Raw genomic sequence first — 18748 nt, forward strand, 5'->3', positions numbered from 1 at the left:
TGAGTCAATCTCTTTTGAGATATAAAAAAGAGAAGGGAGCAGAAAGACAGAGGAACTTCATGTCACCAAGAAAGCAGCCCCAGGAGTACAGCACATCCTTTGGACCTGGGGTCCCTGTGCTGAGAAGTTCCTAAATCAGGGGAACATTGATGACAAGGACATTCCCCCAGAACCAACAGAGAAAGAAAGCCTTCTCCTATAGCTGGCACCCTGAATTTGGACTTCTAGCCTCCTAAACTGTGAGAAAATAAATCCCTCTTTGTTAAAGCCACCCGCTTGTGCTATTTCTATTATGGCAGCACTAGGTAACTAAGATAGATGTTATAGTTAAAGATGAGGTCATCAATGGATAAAACCTAAAAAAGTTGGAGAGGTAAGAACAGTCCTGATGACACATAGAGAAATATAAAGACCATACAACTAAGGGAGATGAATTTAGAATAGTATGAGAGAGAAGAAACAAAGATGTTTTAGGAAACAGGGGGAAATGATTTGTAAGAAAAAGAGAATCATTAACAGCATGTATAAATAGAGGTCAAAGAGAAAGACATAAGAATTCTAGCTCTTGTAACAGAGGAGCAGTGAGAGGTTGCATACTTGAAATGTGGAAAAGACTGAGGAAGATTGTTTTAGATAATTGAGTAGAAAATAAGCAAGTAATAAATTGAGAAATTTCCAGAAAGCATGATGACTCAGCTGAGGTTAAACAAACAAAAAAACTAAACCCGCTGCCTTTGAGTCATGCAGACTCATAGCAACCCTATAGGACAGAGTAGAACTGCCCCATAGAGTTTCCAAGGAGTGGTAGGTGGATTCAAACTGCCAACATTTTGGTAGCAGCTGAGCTCTTAACCACTGAGCTACCAGGGCTCCCAACTGAGGTTAGCATAATACAATTGCAAAGTACTCAATAAATGTTATGATATCCCTTTTCATAGGAACACTTAACACTCTATAGATCAGAGAGGAGTCCTGATGGCCAGGGGTTAAGAGTTTGCCTGCTAACCAAAAGGTTGGCAGTTTGAATCCTCCAGCTCTTCTTGGAAACCCTATGGGGTAGTTCTATACTGTCTTATAGGGTCACTATGAGTCAGAGTGGACTTGAAGGCAACAGGTTTTTTTTTCTTTTTTGGTTTAGATCAGAGAGGTAAAAGAAAACTATCAGAGTTACTTAAGGTTGGGCACTGAAGAGGTCAAAACAAGAGAAAATCAGATAAATTTGAGATTAGGGTGCCCAAAAAGGGCCACCGAACTGCTAGAATATGGGCTCCAGCTTGGGTTTGTTGTTGTTGTTAGGTGCCATCGAGTTGGTTCTGACTCATAGCAACCCTATGTACAACAGAATGAAACACATCTGGTCCTACACCATCCTTTCAATTGTCGTTATGCTTGAGCTCATTGTTGCAGCCACTGTGTCAATCCACCTCATTGAGGCTCTTCCTCTTTTCCGCTGACCCTGTACTCTGCCAAGCATGATGTCCTTCTCCAGGGACTGATCCCTCCTGACAACATGTCCAAAGTCCGTAACACGCAGTCTCGCCATCCTTGCTTCTAAGGAGCATTCTGGTTGTACTTCTTCAAAGACCTATTAGTTTGTTCTTTTGTCAGTCTGTGGTATACTCAATATTCTTCAAAACAGCACAATTCAAAGGTGTCAATTCTTCTTGGGTCTTGGGTCTTCCTTATTCATTGTCCAGCTTTCACAAGCATATGATGCGATTGAAAACACCATGGCTTGGGTCAGGCACACCTTAGAATTCAAGTTGACATCTCTGCTATTCAACACTTTAAAAAGATTCTTTGCAGCAGATTTGCCCAATGCGATGTGTATTTTGATTTCTCGACTGCTGCTGCCAGGGGTGTTGATTGTGGATCCAAGTAAAATGAAATCATTGACAACTTCAGCCTTCTCTCCACTTATCATGATGTTGCTTATTGGTCCAGTTGTGAGGATTTTTGTTTCATGTTGAGATGTAATCCACACTGAAGGCTGTGGTCTTTGATGTTAATTAGTAAGTCCTTCAAGTCCCCTTCACTTTCAGCGAGCAATGTTGTGTCATCTGCATAACACAGGTTATTAATGAATCTTCCTCTAATCCTGATGCCCAATTCTTCTTCATATAGTCTAGCTTCTCAGATTATTTGCTCAGCCTATAGATTGAATAAGTATGGCGAAAGAATACCATCCAATGCACACCCTTCCTGACTTTAAACCACTCAGCATCCCCTTATTCTGTTCAAACAACCACCTCTTGATCTATGTACAGGTTCCTCATGAGCACAATTATGTGTTCTGGAATTCCCATTCTTCACAACGTTATCCATAATTTGTTATGATCCATGCAGTCGAATGCCTTTGCATAGTCAATAAAACACAGGTAAACATCCTGCTGGTATTCTCTGCTTTCAGCCAGGATCATTCTGACTTCAGCAAGGATATCTCTGGTTCCATGTCCTCTTCTGAATCTGGCCTGAATTTCTGGCATTGCCCTGTCCATATACTGCTGCAGGCCACTTTTAAATGATCTTCAGCAAAATTTTGCTTGCATGTGATATTAATGATATTGTTCTACAATTTCCACATTCAGTTGGATCACCGTTCTTGGGAATAGGCATAAATATGGATCTCTTCCAGTAAGTTGGCCAGGAAGCTGTCTTCCATATTTCTTTGCATAGATGAGTAAGTACTTCCAGCACTCCATCCATTTGTTGAAACATCTCGATTGATATGCTATCAATTCCTGGAGGCTAGTTTTTTTTGCCAATGCCTTCAGTGCAGCTTGGGCTTCTTCCTTCAGTACCATTTATTCCTGATCATATGCTACTTCTTGAAATGTTTGAATGCCAACTAATTCTTTTTCATATGATGACTCTGTGTAGTCCTTCCATCTTCTTTTGATGCTTCCTTAGTTGTTTAACATTTTCCCCACAGAATCCTTCACTATTGCAACTCGAGGCTTGAATTTTTTCTTCAGTTCTTTCAGCCCGAAAAATGCCAAGCATGTTCTTCTCTTTTGGTTTTCTATGTCCAGCTCTTTGCACATGTCATTATAATACTTTATTTTGTCTTTTTGAGACACCCTTTGAAATCTTCAGTTCAGTTCTTTTACTTCATCAATTCTTCCTTTTGCTTTAGCTGCTCAATGTTCAAAAGCAAGTTTCAGATTCTCCTCTGACATCCGTCTTGGTCTTTTCTTTCTTTCCTGTCTTTTCAATGACCTTTTGCTTTCTTCATGGCTGATGTCCTTGATGTCATTCCACATCTCGTCTGGTCTTCAGTCATTAGGGCTCAACACATCAAATCTGCTCTTGAAATGGTCTCTAAATTCAGGTGGGATATACTCAAGGTCATATTTTGGCTCTCATGGACTTGCTCTGATTTTCTTCAGTTTCAGCTTGAACTTGCGTATGAGCAATCGATGGTCTGTTCCACAGTTGGCCCCTGGCCTTGTTCTGACTGATAATATTGAGCTGTTCCATTGTCTCTTTCCATAGATGTAGTCAATTTGATTCCCGTGTGTTCCATCTGGTAAGGTCCATGTGTATAGTTGCTGTTTATGTTGGCGAAAAAAGGTATTTGCAATGAAGAAATCATTGGTCCTGCAAAATTCTATCATTTGATCTCTGGCATTGTTCCTATCAACAAGGCCATATTTTCCAACTACTGATCCTTCTTTTTTGTTTCCAGCTTTTGCATTCCAATCACCAGTAATTATCAATGCATCCTGATTGCATGTTCAATCAATTTCAGACTGCAGAAGCTGATCAAAATCTTCAATTTCTTCATCTTTGGCCTTAGTGGGTGGTGCATAAATTTGAATAATAGTCATATTAACTGGTCTTCCCTGTAGGCATATGTGTATTATCCTATCACTGGCAGCGTTGTACTTCAGGATAGGTCTTGCAATGTTCTTTTTGACAGTGAATGCAACACCATTCCTCTTCAAGTTGTAATTCCCAGCATAGTAGGCTATATGAATGTCTGATTCAAAATGGCCAATACCAGTCCATTTCAGCTCCCTAATGCCTAGGATATCGATGCTTATATGTTCCATTTCATTTTTGATGATTTCCAATTTTCCTAGATTCATACTTCATACATTCCAGGTTCTGATGATTAATGGGTGTTTGCAGCAGTTTGTTCTCATTTTGAATAGTGTGACATGAGCAAATAAAAGTCCTGAAAGCTTTACTTCAGCCACATTTTTAAGGTCGACTCTACTTTGAGAAGGCAGCTCTACCCCAGTCGTCTTTTGAGTGCCTTCCAACCAGGGGGCTCATCTTCCGGCACTATATCAGACAATGTTCTGCTATTCATAAGGGTTTCACTGGCTAATTCTTTTCAGAAGTAGACTGCTGGGTCCTTCTTCCTAGTGTTTCCTAGTCTAGAAGCTCAGCTGAAACCTGTCCTCCATGGGTGACCCTGATGTATCAGAAAACTGGTGGCATAGCTTTCAGCATCACAGCAGCAGGCAAGCCCCCATAGTAGGACAAACTGACAGACACGTGGGAGCCAGCTTGGGTAGATTGGCAAATGAAGCCAGTACCTATTACAGTTACAGAATCAAGGCTATAGGTTAACTAGTTTTGGAATCTGCCATTTTACTTAACCATTTTGTACTCTGTACAAAGATCTACATTTCTACCTCAAATAATTTTCTTTGTACACAGTTATGAAAGTGGAATTACTAGGTCAGATGATACAAATTTATTTTGTATTGCAAATATTTTTTATCATTTAATGAAGTTCTCTAAAACAAGATAGTTAATGATCGAACCAAACCCAAGCCAAACCAGTTGCCATAAAGTCAATTCTGACTCATAGAGACCCTATAGGACAGAGTAGAGCTGCCCCATAGGGTTTCCAAAGAGCAGCTGGTGGATTTGAACTGATGACCTTTTGCTTAGCAGCCAAAGGCTTATCTACTCTCCCTCCAGGGCCCCAGTTAATGACTGCTTAGTTGTAAAAGTCAGAGTTTTTAGTTGCAAGCAAAAGAAACATCTCTGGCTCTCTTGTGCAGAAAAGGAACTGTTGAAACTCACAGAATCACTAGGAAGGCTGGAGAACCCAAATCAAGCCACAGAACCACATGAGAGGGACGTGACTAATGATGACTCTGAACACGTGGCGCCTTAGCTTTCACCTCCACCAACATGGCCTTGGACCCAGGCCCCGCTGGAACATCAGTGCTGTGATCACTCCCATATAAGCTCACTGCTGCCAGTGCCTTCAATTACCTGAATAGATTGTCTTTGGTCTGTAGGATTCTTTTGTCAATAAAATCCATGAACATTCCAAGTCTAAGGAAGGTGCACTGGAGTTTCAGGGCCTTGATCTCATGCTCAAGTCCTAATTTTGAGGTTGTTTGGATTTTACTCCAGCTTTTATTTTTTTATATACTGGGAGTTACGTTGCATGCATCCTCACAATACTGACAAGGAGAAAAATCCCCGTCTACAGAGAAGACGTTTGAATGCTAGGCAGCTGCTGTAATGACCATAATAATAGTATTCCTTCTTATGAAATGACCCCAATTTAATGTACCATTTCTTATTTTAAATATTTAGGATGTTTTCCATATTTTTCTTTTAAAAAATAACACAATAATGACTACTTTGTACAAAGAAGACATGATTTTTTTCATACACAGTTTATGAAAGAATTATTAGGTCAAATGATACAAATATATTTTAAAACTTTGATAGACATCCCTGTATTTCCCTAGGGAACGTTCCCACTAATTTACACTCTCACCAGGAGTATAGAAAAGTGGCAGTGTTCCTACTGACTTGCCAACATTGGCTATCCTCATTCTGTTAACCCTTCCCAGTATTACGGGCTTAAAAAATACATTGTTTTTTTTTTTTTTTCTTTGCCTTTCCTTGATTCTTAGTAAGGATTTTAAAAGCTTTTCATGGTTGCTGACTATTTTCATGTGTTCTTTTGTAAATTGGCAATTTATGCTTTTGGATAATTTTTGGTCATATTTTCTTTATTAAGTTGTTAATACTTATTAGTTATTGTTAATTTGTTATTTCTATTTATAAATAACATCTATTTGATGGCATTAAAACTTTATCTGCTACATATTTTGTTTTTATATCAGTTTATCTCTTAATTATATACATACACATGTATACAGGTAGTCCTTGGCTTGTGATGTATTTCAGTTACCATGAACCACAGTTAGTACTGTCCTTTTTTTTTTTGGTACATCTTATTGTTAGTAATTTATAACATTGTAGCACACAATTTGCTGATGTCATCATTCTCTGATGTTCACTCACCCACAAATAAAGATAGCATTTATAAAGATGCTGAAAATAAAAGGCAATATTAATGAAAACTAAAAGAAAAAAAGTATTCGACTTACATCAGCACCGACTTACAACTTAGAGTAGTCACAATGGAAACTGGTCCTAACTTGCGGACTAAAACACAAAACAAGCCCAGTTGCCATCAAGGCAATTCTGACTCATAGTGACCCTATAAGACAGAGTAGAACTGCCCCATAGGATTTCCAAGGAGCACCTGGTGGATTTTAAAGAGCTGACCTTTAGGTTAGCAGCCAAGCTCTTAACTACTGCGGCACCAGGGTTCCCCTACGTGTATACTATAAATATATATATATATATTTATGTACATATATGTATTTGTGTATATATTTATATATATATATATATATACACACATATATATGTTATGTTGTCATTGTTGTTAGGTGCCCTGGAGTTGCTTCCACCTCATCGCGACCCTGTGTACAACAGAAGGAAACACTGCCTGGTCCTGTGCCATCCTCATGATCCTTGTTATGTTTGAGCCTGTTGTTGCAGCTGCTCCATCAACTGACCTTGTTGACAGTCTTCCTCTTTTCCTCTGACCCTCTACTTTACCAAGCATGATGTCCTTCTCCAAGGACTGGTCCCTCCTGGATAATGTGTCCAAAGTATGTGGGATGAAGTCTCATCATCCTTGCTTCTAAGGAACATTCTGGGAGTACTTCTTCTAAGACAGATTTATTCCTTCTTTTGGCAGTTCATGGCATATTCAATATTCCTCCCCAACATCATAATCAAGGACATCAACTCCTCGGTCTTCCTTATTCATTGTCCAGCTTTCACTTGCATATGAGGCAATGAAAACACCATGGCTTGAGTTAAGTGCACCTTAGTCCTTAAAGTAACAACTTTGTTTTTTGAAACTTTAAAGAGGTCCTTTGCAGCAGAATTGCCCAGTGCAATGTGTCATTTGATTTCTTCACTGCTGCTTCCATGGGTGTTGACTGTAGATCCAAGTAAAACGAAATCCCTGACAACTTCAATCTTTTCTCCAGCTATCGTGATGTTGCTTATTGGTCCAGTTGTGAGGATTTTTGTTTTCTTTATGTTGAGGTGTAGTCCATACTGAAGGCTGTAGTCCTTGACCTTCATCAGTAAGTACTTCAAGTTCTCTTTACTTTCTGCAAGCAAGGCTGTGTCATCGGCAAAACCCAGGTTGTTAATGATTCTTTCTCCAATCCCGATGCCATGTTCTCCATATAGTCCAGCTTCCAGGATTATTAGCTCAGCATACAGATTGAATAAGTATGGTGAAAGGATACAACCCTGACACACATCTTTCCTAACTTTAAACCACGCTGTATCCACTTATTCTGTTCAAGCAACTGCCTCTTGATCTGTGTACAGGTTCCTCATGAGCACAATTAAGTGTTCTGGAATTCCCATTCTTCACAATGTTATCCATAATTTGTTATGGTTCACACAGTTGAATACCTTTGCATAGCCAATAAAACACAGGTAAACATCTTTCTGATAGTGTCTGCTTTCCACTAGGATGCACCTGACATCAGCAATGATATTCCTCGTTCTACATCCTCTTCTGAATCTGACTTGAATTTCTGACAGTTCCTTGTCGATATACTGCTGTGTATGATATTAATCGTTCGATAATTTCTGCATTCTGTTGGATACATACATAACGTACATATATAATATGTAAATGCGTTCATTTTTTCCTTACACCTTTTCACTTGCATTTATACTAAGAAATCCGTACTCAGCCTGCTGAGATATGTATTTTCTGATGATTCTTTGAATTTTCCTCTTTTTTTACTTTAAAATCTTTAATATATCTGCTATTAATATTGGTGAATTGTCGTTCAGTACAAACAACTTCATATTTTCTACAACTAACTGTTAAAAAGTCATTTGTTGAATAATCATACTCTCCCTATGATTTTAAATAAACCTGTATCATATCTGACATTACTATATGTGGTAGTGCCTTGCATTTTTCATATAGTTCCACTGAATATGCCATTCTTAAAGAAAAACACCGTTTTAATTATTTTATCTTTATAAAATATGTTAGTTTCTAGAAGTATAAATCTTCCTACCCTAAAATTATTATTTTAATTTACTGGCTAATTCCTTTTAAAAATCTAGTAAAAGCTCTTCTGAAGTTGTTTTTAGATACGTAAAACAAACAAAAACTCATCCTATTTGCTTTGGGGAAAATTTCCATCTTTAAAATGATTTATGTTCTATCCAGGAATTAGGTATTTCCTTTCTATTAAAACAAACAAACAAACAAACAAAAACTCTAATTCTTTCAGGTAAAGTGATATCAATTTCTGCATGAAGGTTCTCCATATTGTTTATTTAATTCATTCATAAATGTTTTTATATTTTTTCAGCTTTTTGAATAGTCATTTTTATTATATTTCATGTGTTTATCATAATTAAATTTAAAAGCCATTGATTTTGTATATTTATCCAGGTAACTGAACAACTTAAAAAGTTGTTAATAGTACTAATATTTTCTCTCATTACTTTATAAGATTTTATTTTTTTTTTAGTTAGTAATCATATTAGCTGGAAATATTGATGCATTTTGTTTCCTTCTTTCCCATTTCATTTTCTTGCCTTATTGCATTGACTAGAACTTCCAGAAAAATGTTAAATAGTAATAATGATTATTGGTATGTTTCAACTTGGCTAGGCTGTCATGTCCAGTTGTTTGGACAAACACTAATCTGGACTCTTATAAACTAATTACAAGTGATTAAGTCAGTCGGTTTACCCTCCATAATGTGGGTAGGTCTTATCCAATCAGTCAAAGGCCAAAAAAAGCAAAAGGGTGTTTTTCCTAGGATGTGTTCTGTCTCCAGAATATAAATAGACATTTTGCCAGAACTCCTTCACTCTTCACTCTTCACTCTTCCTGTCACCTGGCCTATGGATTTTGGGGACACAAGATTGCAGAAATTTCCAGCCTATCCCTGACCTACAGAATTTCAACTTGACAACCCTCACAATCATGGCATCAATTCCTTAAAATAAATACCTCTCTGTATATATATCCATATCTATAATTTCACTGGTTCTGTTTCTCTACAGAACCCTGCCTAGGACAGTATCTTTGCCTTATTTCTGACATTAATTACTGTTGAGATTATTCATCTTTTTCCTGTTAAGAAAGGCATTCTCCCTACTTAGCTTACAAAATTTGTATTTAAAAAAATCAAGAATAGAAGTTAAATTATGCCATATGTATTTTTGTTAATTATTGGAACTACCTCATGATTTTTCTCTTTTGGCCTTTTGATGTGATATATTTTATTAATATATTCCTTTGTAGTGGATTATTCTTGGGGGGAGAAAAATCCTACTTGATTATGTTACCTTCAAAGTTTAAAATGATTTTGGATTTTGTTTGCTAGTATTTAATTCTAATACCTGATTTAACCATAATTGTGTGTTTTACTTTTATTCTGAAGCAATTCTAAACTTAGAGAAAAATTTCAACAATAATAATAAGAACTTCCATACATCCATCACCCATTCAAGTTTTGCCAGCAGTCCAAATAATGCCTTTTCTAGCAAAGGATCCAATCCAGGGTCACACGTTATACTCAGCTGCCACATTACTCTAGTATTCTTCAACCTAGGGTAGTTTCTCTATTTCTCCTGACTTTTATGGCCTTAACGCTTATAAAGATTACAAGCCAGTCTTTCTATAGAAAGTCCTTTGATTTGGGGTTGCCCAATGTTTTATTATTATTAGACTCAGATTTTGGCATAAATATCAGAAAAGTGATGCTGTGCTCTGCTCACTGAATTCTATTAGTTGGCACATGCTATCAATTTGTAGTGTAAACTTCGATCACTTGATTAATATGATGTTGGCTACATTTTTCCACGTTTTTCCCTTTTGTATTTATTAAACATTTTGTGGGGTGCTACTTTAAGACTATGTAAAATCACATTCCTTATTTCAAGTTTACCCACTAGTTTTAGAATCCATTGATATTTGTGACTTGATTTAATTATTTCTGTGATGGTTGCCAAATGGTAATTCCTGATTCCATCATTCTTTTTGCATTTATTAGTTGGCATTTACTATAAGAAAGAGCTTTATATTCTCTTTGTTTAATAACTATTGCTTAATTTCTATCAGAATCATAATCTGTTACTATTATTACTTATTTTTATGCCCAAATTGTCCCAAAGTTGTCCAAAGAAAGTCATTCTCAAGCTTGCTTTTGGGGTGCCTCATTACTCTTTGAGTACTTCTTGAGTTTCTGGCCCAAAGGTGTTCCAAGCTTTACTTTTTTTTTTTTTTTTTCCTTGCCCCAGCCCTGGAATCAGCCATTTCTCCAAGTAATTGGTTGTTCCTTATAATGAAAAGCGATATTTTAAAACCAAGGTCTGGGTGCTAGGTATGCTCTTTGCTACTGAGGTATCATTGCTCCAGGGTCCTCTCAGTGGGCAGTGTTAGGAATTACATACACACATTTACATATCTGTCTTTCACTCTGTACATATCTATCTATCATCTATCTATATCGCTACCTCTCTATCATCTGTCTCTATCTATCATCCACCTATTTATCACCTCCCTTCTATTAAAAATAATCAATAAACACTAGTAACTCCAATTTCATTCCTACATCACAGAGTTCATTTTAGCTTTCCCCTTTTTCACATCTGTACTTTTCCAATAGTGAAGAAAGAAAGGGTTATCATTCATTAGCCTTAATACATCTACTTATCAATTCACCTGAATGCAGGCAGCATCCTATCTCTCCCAGACTGCCTGTCACTTAGAGGCCTTTCTTACTTGGACACAGGCTCTTCAGTGGTGGCAGCCCACTCTCAGAGCCCTCCTTGCCTGGGCCCAGGCACAGGTTGGACTGCTTTCTCAATACGTTTCAGTCTGCTTACTGGTTAAACAAAAACAAAAAGGGGGGAGGGATTTTACTGTATTTTATAATTTTTTTAGTCAGGTAGACATAGTACGTGACAAATTTTAAAGACAATCCCTATCATCCAGGTGAGTGTTATACAGGAAGGAATGTTGCCTATTTACAGTAAACTAAAAGCAATGACTACATATATATATATGTATGTTGTGTTTGTATCATCTTCTTAACATTTTAAATGTGTGAACTCAAAATGTTGCCTTTAATATTTTTAAGAGTACACTGTTTAAAAAAATTTTTTTTTTCTTTTAGGTAGTCTATAAAAACCCCCAAACCAAACCCTTTGCCATCGAGTGAATTCTGGCTCATAGTAACCCTATATGACGGTAGAAATGGCTCATAGGGTTTTGAAGGAGTGCTTGGTGGATTTGAACTGCTGACCATTTGTTTAGCAGCTGTAGCTCTTAACCACTATATCACTAGGCTTTCCATAGAAAACATAAATACTACAGATGATGATTTATGCTGGTTTATAGTATTATTTTAAAATAGTTGAAAGGATAGTTATCCTCCTTTAAATGGTTATGGTAATACTTCTGTAAAAACTAGCACATCTGAGAGTAGCCATGTATGATATTATGTAAATATAAATAAATATAACTTGTGGTACAGACTGTGGCTACAATATGTGGCCGATGTAGAGCCAATATGGAATAATCTTCCTAATCACCCTCAAAATTCTGACCACAGGGTATTAAAATCCTTATTTGAGTAATGATTCAAGATTCAAATATAGCTGAGCTTTCATTGATCTACCTTCCCAGTTGCTTTCTTCCTAGTATAGAGGCTTGATTTTCACACTGAGCCAACACTGCTACCAGTATTGGTACTAAAATAACTTTGCCTCTCTTCCTATATTTCTCCTCTTCTTTAAAAGGAACAAATGCAGTTTACAGGAAGAAGTGTGTGGATATAAATGGTGTTATTTTAATAACTAAAAGGTGGGCTGCAGATACCTATAGAAATCTTGGAGATAGTAGTTAATTATGGATGAATAGGTTTGATTCAGGTAAAACTTGAAGTCCTTACTACAAGGGGGATATCAAGTTAAAACTACATCCAATAATATTCCGAATAATTTAGCCCAAAAGTTTCACTTATTCCCATTATATTAGCTGTGTGGCTGCTGAAGCAGATACTGACATCTTTAAAGTCTGAACCTGACCTACTAACAGTCAATCAAGGTGCTATTGTCTGAAAACTTAAGCTGAAGAGTAGGAAAATTAGTAGAGTTCCCAAATGGGAATTCCAGTTAATCATTAAGATTCTCAGTAATCAACAAATTAACCTTACGGATCAAATCGTAATAAAGAAGATTTCAAATTCTTATTTTATGAGAATGCCTTAAAAATGAAAAGTGCAAGTTCAATTAGAATGCAGCGGCAAATCTTTTACATGAAATATTGTAGGCAATGTTCAACTGTTGGAAAAATAATCAGTGGAACACTATGCTAATTAAGGAAAAAGAAAAGAGGACTGGGAGGAAAAAAGGAAAGAAGTAATGAAAGAAGGACAGGAGGAGACATGGAGGGAAGAACGACAGGAGGAAGGAAGAGAGAGACAGACAGAAAAAGGTACCTTCTTGGAGTTCCAGGTAAGAGATTTTGGTCACCATCAGGAATGTTTAATAGGATTGTAAAACTGACTTCTAAGAATTTAAATTTTAAAAACTATAAGTTCTAGATCTTTCCTCATAAAAAAGAAAAGTATGTTTCCTAAAATTTGACTTTTAATTATTAAATGAAAAAAGAACCTATAGATATTACAATCGAAACTCAATATGAGTTTAAAAAAAAAAAAAAAACTTTTTTTTTTTTTATGATTAGTAAAATACAGGAAATGTGGATTTTTAAGTGTGTGGATTTGAAAAGAAAGATGAACATGTTGGTCTTACAAGGAGTCCCATTCTCATTTTCCACAATCATATTTGTTTAATTAAGGCTATTTTGCAATCCACTACTTGTCCGTCAGTTTATCATACTGTGATGGCTTACGCATTGCTGTGTTGCTGGAAGCTATGCCACTGGTGTTTCCAACACCAGCAGGGTCACCCCTGGGGACAGGTTTCAGTGGAGCTTCCAGACTAAGACTGATTAGGAGGAAGGAACTGGCAATCTACTTCTGAAGAGAACTGGCCAGTAGAAACCTATGGATAGCAGTGGGACATTGATACGTACTGGAAGATGAACCCCTCAGGTTGGAAGGCACTTAAAATACAACTGGGGAAGAGCTGCCTCCTTAAAGTAGAATTGACCTTAATGACATGGTTGAAGTAAAGCTTTTGGCACCTTCGTTTGCCGATATGGCATTACTTAAAATGAGAAGAAACAGCTACAAACACCATTTCGTTTTACTTGGATCCACAGTCAACACCCACGGAAGCAGCAGTCAAGAAATCAACTGTGACACGATGGCTGCAACAATATGCTCGAACATAGCAACAACTGTGAGGATGGTGCAGGATCTGGCGGTGTTTTGTCCTGTTGTACATAGGGTCGCTACGAGTTGGAGCTCACTCCACAGCACTTAACAAACTAATGATGCAATAAATTTCCTGACAAGGAATACGATTTGAATAATAGTGCTGAAAAATATTTCTGGGGTTCTATTTAACATTTCCATGATATTTAAGTATTTATTTAGAAATACATTTCAGATATTCCAAAATGTTTTTTAAAGATTATCTCTCGTTTTATTATATGCAGACTAGGGCATCTCTAAAACAATACTACCCAATAACATAAGGATTCACCATGAAATTTACCCACTCTTTACGGGTACCTCTTATGGGTTAAATTTGTATCCATCAAAAATATATATTGAAACCCTAATCCCGGTACTTCTGGATGTGATCCTGTTTGGAAATAGGGTTTTTCTTTTGTTAGTAAGGTCATACCAGAGTAGGGTGGGTACTAAGCTTGATCACTTTTCAGTTATAAAAAAGGGCAGAATAGATACAGAGACACAAACAGGGGAAAGACAGATGCCATGTGAATATTGTCTACAAGTAAACAAATGCCAAGGACAGCTGGCAGTCACCAGAAACTAGGAGAGAGGCTCAGAGAAGGGACCAACACTTTCGAGACCCTGATATGAACTTTCAGCCTCCAGAAGTGTGAGAAAATAAATTTATATTCTTTAAAACCACTCACTTTTGGTAATTCTGTTATGACAGCTCGAGATAACTGAGAGTGCTCATGTAAGAATGATACAATAAATAAATTTAAAATAAGAAAAATGGTGTAAATTGTGGTGAATGAACTTTTTTTTTTTTTTTAAAGAATCACATTTAAAAAGAATATTGTCAGGATTTCCTTTGTTGTCATATATACATGGATATACTTAAAGTTACAGTTTAAAAAAACCCTAGGTTTTGGAGCAACTGTTCTCAGGGCTCAAAAACATGAGCTTAATCTCTTTTGTGATAAGCATACAGGTTCCTTTTATTTTTTATTTTTACTAACACAAAGCTGTAGTATCTGCTGTACAGAGTCTTAGATATAATTTGATGATGCGTCATATAGGAGAATGATGAGACAGGCAACAGTAAATGCCTCTCATTGATTGCTTAGATCCCTAAAATAGTAGCTCTTGATTTTTAGTATGCATCTGAATCACCTGAAGAACATGCCATATTTGCAAATTTTGGCCCTATCCCCAGAGAGTATGATTCCATTTTTCTGAGAGTCATTCTTGGAAATATGCATTTTGACAAATGTAATAAAACAATATATTGACTCTGTGCATGGTGCATAAGGACCACAATCAAAGAAACATTGTCGTAACACATGGGTCTCTATCTGCAGGGACCAGGGATTAGGGACCAGAAAATCAAAGGAGAAGACATGGGCATTATTAATGGAAAGGATGCTGGAGTACCCTGTTTATTTGTTTTGAAGTGTTAAGGGTGATATTTTCTTAATTTTTGATCTTAAAATCTGTAAAGGTGGTAGCATGCAAACCAAAAAATCTCACTTTAGATATGAAGCCCACCATTTATTAACTCTCTCAAATGAATGATTATACATAGTGTAGCCTTGACTTCCACAGGTGCAACATTTAATAAAAACTAATCATAAAATCATAAAAGGTCCCAAAGGTCACTATATTGATCCGTACACTTGCTGATGCAAAAATTTGACCTGTGTGCCTCATGAGGCAGACATGTATAGATGTCATTTAGCTAGAAGAGTGTTTAGTGAACCACGCAGCATATTTATTTCAATACAGAGTTTTTTTGGACATAATGACTCTCATGACCTGATATAATCTTACTTTCTTCATGAAAAAGTGTCACCAAATAAGAGAGAAAATATTTCAGATGTTGAAAAATAACTATCATGTGATAGAAATATATATAAAGGGAAAGGAGGCTTCCAAGGAGAAATGGATACAGGAGAAACGAGATCTGACACAAACACTTCCAAATTTATAAAGTAGGATGCTTTTCAACTCAAGAGGAGCAGGATTCGACCATATTTTTAAAGCTTTGATAGCTGAAAATGGACAGAGGAAAGGGAAGAGGGAGAGAGGGAAGGAGTTTTCTTTCTACAGAAATAAGCCGGGTAAGCAGTCTTGGAAAGTCTAAGATGTTACCATGAAAGTCACATTATATCTCAGCCTACCTGTTCTCTCTCTCTCATGCCCAGAAAGATAAGTTCTAAGAGTATTTGGGGGCGAGACACTACCTAATATTAAAAAAAAAAAAAAAAAAATGCAGGTTTGCTTTTCCGTATGATTTTAAGGTACACAGTTCTTTTAGAGCAGTAGTTCTCCAAGTGTGGTCCCTGGACCAGCAGCATCAGGATTGCCTGGGAACTTGTTAGACATGCACGTACTCAGGCTCCACCCCAGAACTAGCAAAATCAAAATTCCAGTGTAGGTCCCACTAACTTAAATTGTAACAAACCCTCTACGTGATCCTGATGCATACTACTTTTTTTCCTCAAGTATCCTTAATAATTGCCAGGTGACGATATAAAAGAGATGCTGTTCTAAGAAGCCACTTAGAATCCTAGAGAAGAAAAACTAAAGAATAGACTCTAAGGGAAAGAGCAGTCCACTGCAAGGGCAACAGGCATTGAGTGACCCTGGGCAGCAAGCAATAGGCACTCATGCTGAAACTCCCTCCGGGGCAAGAGTGAGTCTCATGGTAGTTACTACTATAGCATCGTCAACATCATCATCACCTATTTACAGAGAATGTCTGATGTTCCAGGCACACATAGGTCATCTATTTTAATCCTCATATTTAGGAGAATTTAAAATGTTCATATTATCTCTACTTTGCAGATGACAAAATTGAGGCTTAAAGAGGTGAAGTAGTTTACCCCAAATTTAATTTAGGTAGCAAAAGGGGAAATTGAGATGGGAATCAGGTACTTTCTTAACCACTGTTCTTTTGTGATACTGCATAACACCTTGGAACTAAGGGTGGCCTCACCATTGGATAAGGACAAAGAGCAGCATTTACTGACTAGTCAGGCTGGATTTTCATAATCTATGAAGGGGACCAACACAGGGATTGTAAATTTGAAAAGAGGTTTTGATTCTGTAGGAAGGTGCTGTGGCATTTCAAGAGAGATGGATACCAGCCATACATAGAAGCAGACTCTTTGACGTGATGAAAGACATGTGAACCTGTTCACTACGGATTACAACCGAGAGTTATGCTCATGTGTAGCTTTTGCCTGGGTTAGAGTTGAGTCCTTGAGTAGGAAGCAGTGTGAAGACACAGTTTGAACGGACAAAAGGAAAGGAACTCACTCTGACATAACCACAAAGCTGGATGTCCCAAGGAGAAGTTGTTCAGCCATCTGATGCTAGAGACCAAATGCCCACATGCATACAATTAAAAAAAAAAAAAAATCCCCCTCTGAGAAGGCAGAAAGGGACAGGAGCGGGTTGAATGGACACGGGAAATATGGGGTGGAAAGGAACAGTGTGCTGTCACATTATAGGGAGAGCAACTAGGGTCACATAACAATGTGTGTATAAATTTTTGTATGAGAAAATAACTTGAGCTGTAAACTTTCACCTAAAGCACACTTAAAAAAAAAAAAAATCCCCCTCCCTGACTCAGCCACATCCCTTTACAACTACATATTTCAGTATTCATTTTTTTTTCTTTCAAAGCAATGTGCTGAGTAAGAACTTAAAATAATATTTTAAATGAGACAGAGATGGGTTGGAAACCTTATCCTAAGTCAACAGGGAGCTTTGGGAAATTTTCTTACCCTCTCAGAGCTACCTTTTCTTTTTGCATATTTATAATAAAATTATTAAGACCTACTTAATACTGATATATGAGAATTAAATGAGACAATGAATGAACGGTACCTGGTATTTAGTAGTTAAAGTTAAATTTAATTTTACTTGCATTGGCATGTCAGACAGAGTAGAACTGCCCCATAGGGTTTCCAAGGAGTAGGGGGTGGATTCAAATTGCAGACCTTCTGGTTAGCAGCCTGAGCTCTTAACCACTATGCCACCAGGACTCCTTAAAATCATAGCAAAATTTTCCATTCCAGCATAAAATGCTTTGAGTTTGATTCTACATATCACTTTTTGTGATCTTGAGCAAGTAACCTAAATTTAACGAACCTCTGCTTTTTCACCTGGAAGCCAGGGAATACAATGCTTAGATTGTCCCATTTTATTCAGTATAAAACAATGCACAATTCCTAGCTGTGGTTTCTAAGAGCTCCCTAAAGACATTAAAGGGAACAAAGATATTAAAATTGTGAAGGAATCTCAATATAATGAGGAGTTGGTCACTGCATAAAATCTGTTCTAAGGAGTCTTAAGTCAACCAGTTGTCTCCCCTTCCCCTGTCAATGAATCAGATAGAAATTCCTCTTTTGTTTTGAGTGGGCTGTCCGTGTGTTTGTGTCTGCGTCTGTGTGCTTGCATGTGTTTTGAAGGAGCTGGTAAATGAACCCATTCACGTGTTTGCATATCTCTGGTTATGCTTACACATTTAAATGGTTTGCCTGAGTTCCTAAACTCTGGTATCTCAAGTATTAAACTGCCAGGAAAGCATACTATGCTTTGACTGTGATGTGGACTCTATAACCCAGTAGACATGCCTTTACAAGCAATAAAATGAAGCTGTCAGCCATTGCAATCGGACCAAGATAGAGGTCACATGATTAAACCACCCTGCACCAGGCAGTCTCTGATGTATTTTATTCCAGGTTCAATCTATTAATCAAAAGAGTTGGGAGAGCAATAATTTAAATGCTTCAATAATCAATTCCATAGCACATTAATAGCAGCTACAGTCAAACTTTGCCACATCACTGACTGCATTGGAATCCTGACAGGAGCCCTAGGGCCATGCCTAATTTGCATTAAATTTACATAAAATTGTAAATCAAGACTACATGAGCACAGCTCTGATATTTGTTAGTGCTTAGATCTTTCCTGATAGATGGATTAATAAAATCGTGCGGCTCATCAGCTTTGTTCTCATTCTGCAATTA

General features: G+C 37.1%; 1 protein-coding gene across 2 annotated transcripts in view; it reads right to left on the bottom strand.

The window, feature by feature from the left end:
- Window positions 1-18748, bottom strand: part of LSAMP (limbic system associated membrane protein) — an 867785-nt gene that overhangs the window by 349168 nt on the left and 499869 nt on the right. The window lies entirely within an intron of this gene.

The sequence above is a fragment of the Loxodonta africana genome, chromosome 1 (genome assembly GCF_030014295.1).
Source record: "Loxodonta africana isolate mLoxAfr1 chromosome 1, mLoxAfr1.hap2, whole genome shotgun sequence".
NCBI classification, from domain to species: domain Eukaryota; kingdom Metazoa; phylum Chordata; class Mammalia; order Proboscidea; family Elephantidae; genus Loxodonta; species Loxodonta africana.